A 9505-nucleotide genomic window follows, 5' to 3' on the forward strand; every position below is an offset into this window, starting at 1 on the left:
TATGTTCCCTAAAGAATTAAAAGCATCCTACCCCAGCAATACATGCACACCCATGTTCAGAGTGGTGAAGTTTATAAAGGCTAAATCTTGGGATGAGCTCAAATGCTCATCAACTGATAAATGGATAAAGAAGATGTGGGTTTTTTTTTTTAATGTAATAGAGAACTACTCTGCCATATAGAAGGATATGCTTACATTTATAGCTAAATGGATGCACCTTGAGGCTGTATTCAAGTGAAATAAATGGTACACATATATTTCAATACCACATTGTTTCTCTGGTGTGAGAAACTAAAAGTATAAATAAGGGCCAAAATGTATAGTATATATTGAGAAATGGGAAGAAAACGTTCAAATGAGAAGGAGAACAGGGAGAAGGGAGAGGGAAAGGGAGGATGGGACAAGAAAAAAAGAAGAAAAAATAGAAACAAAGCTTTTGTAAATAAACATAGTGGAGTTGAATGGAGGGGAGGATAATGGGAAAAAAGAAGCAAGCTATATCTGGTACATATACAAATTCCCTATGATGAATGTTATCATTACATATATATCTAAAATTTACCAATAAAAAATCCCCACCAAAATGTGTGTTTATCCACTCACCCATTAATGGATATTTGGATTGTTTCTACCTTCTGCCTGTTGTGAAAAGTGCTGCTAAGGACATGTATGTACATATCCTTGTCTGAGTGCGTATTTTCAACTTGTTTGAATGTACAACTACAGTGGAACTGTAGAATCATATGGCAGTTTCATGTTTAACTTTTTGGGGAATCATCAAGCTGCCTTCCACAGTGCTTACCAGTGAGGCACGAGGGATCTGATTTCTCCACAACTTCATCAGCCCTGTTAATTTTGTCTTTTCATTATAGCCATCCATCACATCTACTACAGTGGGTGTGCACTGGTATCTCATTGTGGTAAGACTGATTTCTTAAATGGTTAGGTGTGTGATTCACCTGTTTTTACCATAGCGTATGAAGTACTTTATTGTCAGCATTTAGGCTGTTTTGAATTTAACCATGTGATGAAATCTTTATACGATACATAAATTTTTAATGAAATCTCAGTTTTTCATAGCAAAAGTGCCTGGAAGCATTTATCTGACTTTTCACTTGAAGATGCTGAGTTAACAAGATCTGAGTCCAGGACTCAGGTTTTCTAAACTTCAGGCAGTACTTTCCTTTGATTTTTTTCTTATGAGACTGGGTCACTGTTTTAGATATTGGACATATAGAAGTGTAAATGAAACTCAACAAAAACCACTGCAATTCTTTAGCTGAGTCTGATGCTCTGTGGGATCGATGATTTCCAAAGTCACTTCTAGTACAATTTTCACTCATTCTGCTTTACCCTAAATGGGAAAAGGGCTGTAAAACTCGATGTGTTCACATACGCTATTGTACACTTGGTGCTATCAACACTTTTACACCTTTACAGGTATAGCTTTCAATAGTCTCCCATAACTCCACCAATTCTGCATGTGCTAAATGTCTGGGAGAGGTGGGTTTAAATAAATCACACTAGGTCAGTGGCCCTCTGGTGACGTTGTTTTCCACCTCCATGGTACTCTGCTCTTGGGCAGGAGAATGCCAAGTAGATTTGTGCTGTCATTGTCAGACCTCTATTTAAGTGGCATTTTCAATGAGGATTCAATGAGCTAGTAAGAGAGGGAAATCCAGTGATACATTTTGAAGTTTTTAGTGAGATCCCAAAAAGAAATATCTGTAACCACATACAGTGCATAAAACTACAGTCTGTTTCCCCTCTAATTGGTAATAAATGTAAATGTTTAGTTATGCCTGGCTAGGGAGCTATGAACAACACATCTGTCTGACTGCTTTTTCAGTCTTCACAAGGACTGAAGCACTTATACCATCTGTAGCCTGTGGAGGAAGAAAGAGATAGAGAGAGAGTGAAGCAGAAATTTAAAGGATGGATATCACTAGAAGTGGGTAAGGAATTGATTTATTCAACAAATATTTATTGAGTGCCTCTCATGGCCTGGACACTCACGGAGGATGCCTTTGAGTTTAAGGGAGATCATAAATCTTTCCCCCTCCTAAATTCTAAATCAATTGATGGGCTGGGGATGTTAGGCAAATAGAGATATAAATGTCAAAATTATTATTGAAAACAAGCACTAGAGAAGGAGGGTTAGGTTGTTGTAATAAAAGATTTTCTAAGAGTGAAGTCCAGCATTAAACACGTCACTCTGTGCAGACAGGCAGCACTCAAGGACTGCAGAGGGGCAGAAGACAGACCACCCACTGCTCTGGAAACCTGGCTAGGAGCAGACTAGCAGGCTTCCTGAAGATTAGCAGGGCCCACACAAGAGAAAGAGAAGAGGAGGCTATGCTGGCTACAGTCCAGTCTTCCTCTAAACTTGTATGAGTAGGGGTACAAGGGAGAGAACCAAGGGCCGATACACAAATGCCACTGGCCTCAGCTCTCCCTAAAGGTTAGGGTCACCTGAGCCCCCACTCTCACAGATTCTAATTCCATGGGACTGAGTTTGGGCATGGGCATGAATATTCCTATTTTTTTAAAGTTCTATCAAGGGTTGAGAGCCAATATCCTACTGGAAAGTGAGAGGGAAGGAGCCCCCACCACCAGGCCACACACTCCAGTGGATACAGTGATAGATTGGGGTCGAGGTAGTTCCTACCTTCCAAGATCTCTCAACCTCCAGAAAGAGAAGGCAACAAACTAACCTCAGTGCTGCTGCTTGCTGAATGCCATCCACAGTCAGGCAGCAGTGGAGGGGCCAAAGGCCTTGGGTTGGGGCCTTCCCAGGACCATGGGTGTCCCAGGTCCAGAAGTTCACCCTGGCAGCTGTGGAAGAGACAATAAGAGGGAGATGACCAAGAGACTCTTTTTGAAGTTACAAGAAATCAAGTTAGAGTATAAAATAAAAAGGAAGCAAGGTGGCTAAGAACATAGACTGTTCGTTAATTAGCATCCTTCAGGCCCAGACTTAGGATAACAAGCTTCCTGCATGAGGACAGCCTGTCTGTGGTCTGCCTTGCTGGGGCCACAGTACCAAGAGGAAGAGCCCTGGCCCCTTGGCTGTGCTGAGACTCCAAGGAGAGGGTGAACCAGAAGTGCATTGCCTGGTGCCTGGCCCAAGAGATGACACTGCTGCTACAGCTGTCTCTCCAAGCCTTGGGAGGTCCTTAGGTCTTTTCTTGATTAACAATTTTGCCCAAATTCCACAGATATTTTACTGTGCTTTCTGGTTTAATCATCAGTAATTGGCAAGGTTTACAAAAATGCTGAGGATTATTGAAAGTTACATCTTAATGAATTTATTGATAACTAGACAAAGCCAGGATTCAATACCAAATGTCAGTCCATTTTGTGCTGTTATAACAGAATACTTGATGTCAGGTGATTTCTTCTCATGACTTAAACTCCAGCTTAAATTTTATTGAGATACTGGGTAGTGTCTAAAGAAAGGCAGGTTTATGGAACTCACAGTGATGCGGGTAAGCAAGTTCAAGATTCAGAGAATGTTTCTAGTGAGGGCTTCATGCTGTGTCATAACATGAAAGACAGCAACACAGATGCGAATGGGAGTGAGAGCCATGAGCAGGTGTGAGCAAAAGGAAGAAGCAACCAAGAGAAGCCAGCAGTTTTACAGCAGCCCATTCTCACAATAACTAATCCAATGAAACAAGAGCAAGCACTCTGGAGATACCGCACCGATCCACGCATGAGGCTGGAAGCCCACTGACCCATTTACCTAGTAAAGGACCCACCATCTCTCAACCCTGGGGACCAGGTGCCCGACACTTGAATTTTGAGGGACAAATTATACTAAAACAATAGCAGCAAACAAGTGATTTTTGTTTTGCTTAATCTTTATAATTATCCTGTAGGCTATGTTTTACAATCCCATTTTACAAATAAGAAACTGAGGTTAGGGTAAGTTAATACATTTTCTAATGTCACTTTTTAAGCAACATAGGAAGGATGGAAACTCCGGGCTTCTGGTTCTGTTCCATGTCAGGTTCTGTTTTAATGACATGGCAGAAAGAAAGCAGTGCTTCTTGCCTTTAGATACAAGGAGGAAGAGAAAGGCATGATTTTTGAGTCGTCTAGAGGCACATGCCTGCAAGTTACCTTTACAGTCTATAGAAAGAGGGATGAACTAGTTTTGAGAATTCTTGCTATGATTTATTATGCATAACAGCCACTGTTTTTCTTTTATAAATGTGGGAAAATCTCTTACTTGAAGGCAAGAGTAAATTAACACACTCTGTAAATTTACTTTTCAGAAGGTATAGAAGGTACCCTGTGGCCTGTGGAGAAATAAGAATTTTTGAACTCAAAATCACTTTTCCCCCCAATTTAACAACATGTCATGTCTCTTAGGTTAGTACCTACGTTGTATGTTTTATGTGCCTGCAGATTATCTATTGGAATTCTGTGAAGAATATTAATCACAAATTCCTTAAATCTGCACTTGTGTTTTGCATTTGATGGGTAGCTTTTTGACCAAATGAATGAATGAGCATTAGAAAGGATCATTGTGGTTGAATTCACAAGGGTAACAGGGATGCTGTGTGTTACTTAGGGAACATCCTTGGAGGATGATGGCCTTTAAAAGCTGGACTCTGACAGCACAGGAAGAAATAGAGAGAAAAGAGAGGTGTCTTCATTTCTCCAGGGGCTAGGTGAAAATACATTTTGCTATGATTGTAAGTGCTGGATGGTTGACTCATCTTAATTTCAAATTGTGTCTTTATTTTGATTCAGCTAGACATTGTATAGTAGCAGTCGTACAATCTCATCTGTCTTCCTACCCTTCCTGGAGGTCCTATTCTGGCAGCACTTCCAGCTGATTTGCAATTACCTTCACTTGCTTTTTAAAGTGGCATTTGACAAGCAGATTCACTTAGAGAGAAAGAAAGTGGTCACTACCTACTTTTTCATGACTATCTCAGACAAAACAAGTGTCTCAGACTTGTTTCTCTGCACTTAGCCCAACTCCATTCTACAGACATTTATAGAGGTCATACCCTATGTGGATTTTGCAACTGAGACGCTAGCAGTTTCGAGGGTGACTAAGACCTAAGTCTTATTTCCATGTGAAAACGCTATAGTGGGGACCAGTAGTTGCACATAAATAATGTAGCAGGGTGGAGTCTGTTTACCATCTGCAGCTGTTACATCACAGGAAGTTTCATTACCGTGGACACCTCTCTTATAATCCATCTTATTTAATATGGGCTTGGCCACAGATAAAAAGTTGAGAAGTAGCATATAATTGCAGCACTAGCCATATGAAGTCCCTTGAGTCCTACTGTGGACCCCTGAGAAATCCTACCAGAAGTGTTTCTGAACACAAGGCTTAAAACACCAGGATTCTGAATGGGGGGATTGCACATGCGTTCATTTTGTAATGTAGAGAATTCTGATGCGATTGTAGGTCCAGAAGTTTCACATCTAGTTTTGTTTCAGCCTCCTAAAGTCCCCGTGAGATCAGCAAACATTTATGGAATATGTACTGCCCACCTGTCTGGGTGCTACGGGGTAGGTGTGAAAATAAGAGTTACTTCCTGTCTTTTCGAAACTTGCAGCTTTCTGAAGGGTGAAAAATAAGCAATTTCAATATATAACATTGGGTCTTGCACAGTAAGTCACAAAAGCCCCACCTCTAGGAGGAAGAAGGGTTTATACACTGGGCAGAAAGTACAGAAAGGTGCCTAGAGAAGTCACTGTTCCCTGAGGCCGTAGGGGTGAGGTAGTTTAGAATGCTACAAGTAAGAGGTTGTGAAGGTCTGAGTTGGGGCTGTGGAAATAAAGTGAGGAAAAGGGTGAAAGCGCAGACTTGGAAACTGGATCTAACTATTGAGAAAGAAATCTAAGATGACTGAGTTTCGGGGCTGGGATGAAGAGACAAATTGGGCATCATTTACAAGCACTGGAAATAAAAGAGCAGTTTAGGGTAGGAGTTCACTTTGAGAGCTCAGGGTGCTTATGGGACACCTAGGAAAGTGTCAAATAGAAAACTGAATGTACACCTAACGACAGGCTAGGGATATAAATACAAGTAGAAACCTCATCTTCTGGTTCAGCCCTCTCAGATCAGAGCCAGGAGGGAATAAGCAAGAAGTAAATAATACATGTTTAAGACTGGTTGCTTGAGGGCCATGAGGGAGAACTATTTGCTCTAGGAAAGAAGAGTACAGAAAATCTCTTAAGATTTTCTATGCCTTAAATTCTACATTACAGAAAAAAATACTTCAGACCGAGACAAGAGTTGGCTGTTAATTTCAGCCTGAAAGCATTTTTTTCACTACCTATTTTCGGTGTCTTTCAGGTTATTTTTAGATACCAATGGAACTAACATGACAGAATCTACTCTTGGAGTTTATCCAGGGGTAGGTGACTTGGATTGTGAAGAATCTTGGGATCCTTTAATATAAGGATTCATTTAAATACTTGCAGATAGCTAGGAGAAAGATCACACACACACACACACACACACACACACACACACACACACCATCACCACCACCATGTATAATAAGGGTTCCCTCCATCTATTTAAAAGACTATCATATAGGGGCCAGGGATTTAGCTCAGTGGTTCCGCTGCCTGCCTCGCAAGCGTAAGGGCCAGAGTTTGATCCCTGATACCAAAAAACAAAAACAAAAAACAAACAAACACAAAACAAAACAAAACAAGACTATCATATAGAAGAAATTCCCTCCATCTATTTAAAAGACTATCGTATAGGGGCCAGGGATTTAGCTCAGTGGTTCCGCTGCCTGCCTCACAAGTGCAAGGGCCAGAGTTTGATCCCTGGTACCAAAAAACAAAAACAAAAACAAACAAACAGAAAACAAAACAAAACAAGACTATCATATAGAAGAAATAATAGACTTATTGAACATAGCTCCATCATTAATGAGTGGAAATTATATGCAGATAGAATTTACCTTTACTCAATGAATACTTATTAAATATTCACATTCAGTAGCTTTTGTTCTAGGTAGAGAAATCTAATAAGAAAGAAGATGGCTATGGTCTCCAGTCTCCTGGCATTCATATTCTAGTAATGGAGAGACAGATAGTCAACAAGATAAATTACTTTATGTACTGATGAGTACTTGAGTAAAGGACAAAGTGTAGGACTAAGAGAGAGGGTACTGAAGGATGGGGTGGGGAGCCCTTTTTTTCATTGAATTTTTTGGTGGTTTTTAAGTACATGGTACAGTTACATTCATCATTGGGATCTTGTACCCTTACATGACAGATCTTGGTTCTCATTTTTTCCCACACCCCTGCCCTCCCTTCACCCCCTTCCCCCTCCCCTATTTACAGAGACTTTGTTTCCATTTTTTCCTTGGGGTGGGGAGTTCTTTAGATGGTAGATTAGGAAGGACAGAGGAACAGGCTTGGAGAATAAGAAGAAACCAATCTTAGGAAGTGCTTTCTGAGAATAGTAAAAATAAAGTGAGGAGGCCAAGACTCAGGAGAGAGCCTGGGCTCTTAGGATAAGAAAGCAGGCCAGCAAAGCAGAAGGAAAGTGGATAAGGGAAGTGGTGAAAGATAAAGTGTGACAGTAGACAGAGGAAAATAAAGCCTGTTGAAGTTGTATTCCAAGTGTGATGGGAGACAGTTATGTACATTTTGAGCAAGCAGGAGCTGTTCAGGCAGCAAATTATCTAAATTGCACTTTTGTAAGATCACTGCAGCCAGAGGGTATAGAACGGAGTGTGGGAAAGTTAACACTTTGGCAGAATCCCAGGGGACACAAGAAAGCAGGTTGGAGCAAAGTGGTAATGTTATAAATAGAAAAAATAGAGAGAGAAACATTTTATAAATAAAACTGCAGGACTTACTGATGAATTAGATAATGGGGGAAAATGAAAAAAAGTGAAATTAAGGGTGACTTGTGTTGTCTTAAGTGCTCAATTGTATGTGTTGTCATTTATTAGCATGGGGAAAGATTGTAAAGAGCTGGTTGTGGGCAATAGATAGGGTTAAACATTATGTCTTGGGTATATTGTGTTGAAAAATCCTTGTATTATATAGGAAGTTAGATGTGAGAGTCTGGAACTCAGCAAAGAGTCATAACTAGAACAATAAGAGATTGAGAGTCATCACCACATTAGTGGGACAAGAGCTATTAGACTAGGAATGGAAAGAAATAGACCTCAAAACGGAACCTTGGGAGCTTTTAGAGTTTAGAGATGGGTTAAAGAAAGCAGAGCCAGTAAAAGGAAGGCTGATGAAGAACAAAAACCAGACAAAATGGTTGAATGAAAACCAAAAGGAAAAGTGTTTAAAGAAAAGAAAGTTATTCCTTTAAGGAAAGTTCTGTCAGGAGGAAAGGGGACATCCTGTTCCGCATCTCTCCTCTTCTGGAGGATGAAAACAACTAACTCCACCACCAGTGAGAGGTCACTGGGACAAGACTAAATCTAGAGAAGAGGCAGTAGACATTCATCAGCAGCTCAGAGCTGGGTCTCCAGACACTCCTGTTACAGATACTTCTGTGTCCCTAAAGAACACTTTGCCTAGGGCTAGTGCTTCCCTGCTGAGGTCTTCAGGGAGACTTTTCTTGCGTATTGAATACTCTCCTCTGCTCTGATTCAAATTTTTGCCATCAGATCACTCACAGAAGCCCTAACCTGGCCCTCTACTAAGTGCCTTTCCCGTCCTTTAGCAGACTGTCACTGCCCAGTTTGGGTTAGGTCCCTGTTCAACTATGTCCCTGACTCCCTTGTCCACTCTGCCTTTATTTAAGCCATGATTAGTCTTGATTATAGACCAATGCTCAGAACCACACCCATGTGTCTTCTATAACTTTTATAACTACAGCCTTTACCTTGGAGCAGCGCCACAGATCTTTCTAGATCCCAGCACATAGTCGCATCTGGTCTATACCAACTCACAGCACCAGAACGGAGTTATGATAATCATGAACGGAGAAGCATATCAAATGTCTAAGTAATTAGTTATGCATGTTCCTGGCCTACAACAAAGACACCCGCCCCACCAATACTGTGGTATGGATATGGCTTCTGAGAATCTTGCAGCATCCAAGATTATCAAGCATTTTCCAAATACAGTGCGAACAAATGAATCCCAGGTTCCCTTTTAAGAAAGCATTTAGAAAAAATCTTTTAATGAAATACAATCACATTTCTGTTTCTCTAGCATATGACTATCCTCACTCTGAAATTCTGTTTTTACATTTTTCTCTTACATTTTATTTTAGGTTGAGGGAGCCCTTATTGTGTTGACAAGATGTCTTGCCCTAGGCTAGCATACTGCTGCTCAGGCATAATTCCAACTGACAAGATTATATACCCGAGTGTACAGTTTCTTCTGGTCCAAGTGATATCCTCAGATGTTGCTGCACACAGTAGGCGTTTGGCAAATATTTAACAATTGGACTGCATTCTTTTAAAAAGTAGTTTTCTGGGCAAAGCAAATGGTTTGTGTTGGTGATTGTTAGCAGTCTTTTTTTTTTTTTTTTTTTTAG

This window comes from Fukomys damarensis, unplaced genomic scaffold, assembly GCF_012274545.1.
Source record: "Fukomys damarensis isolate Sample0158 unplaced genomic scaffold, DMR_v1.0_HiC HiC_scaffold_11, whole genome shotgun sequence".
NCBI lineage: Eukaryota > Metazoa > Chordata > Mammalia > Rodentia > Bathyergidae > Fukomys > Fukomys damarensis.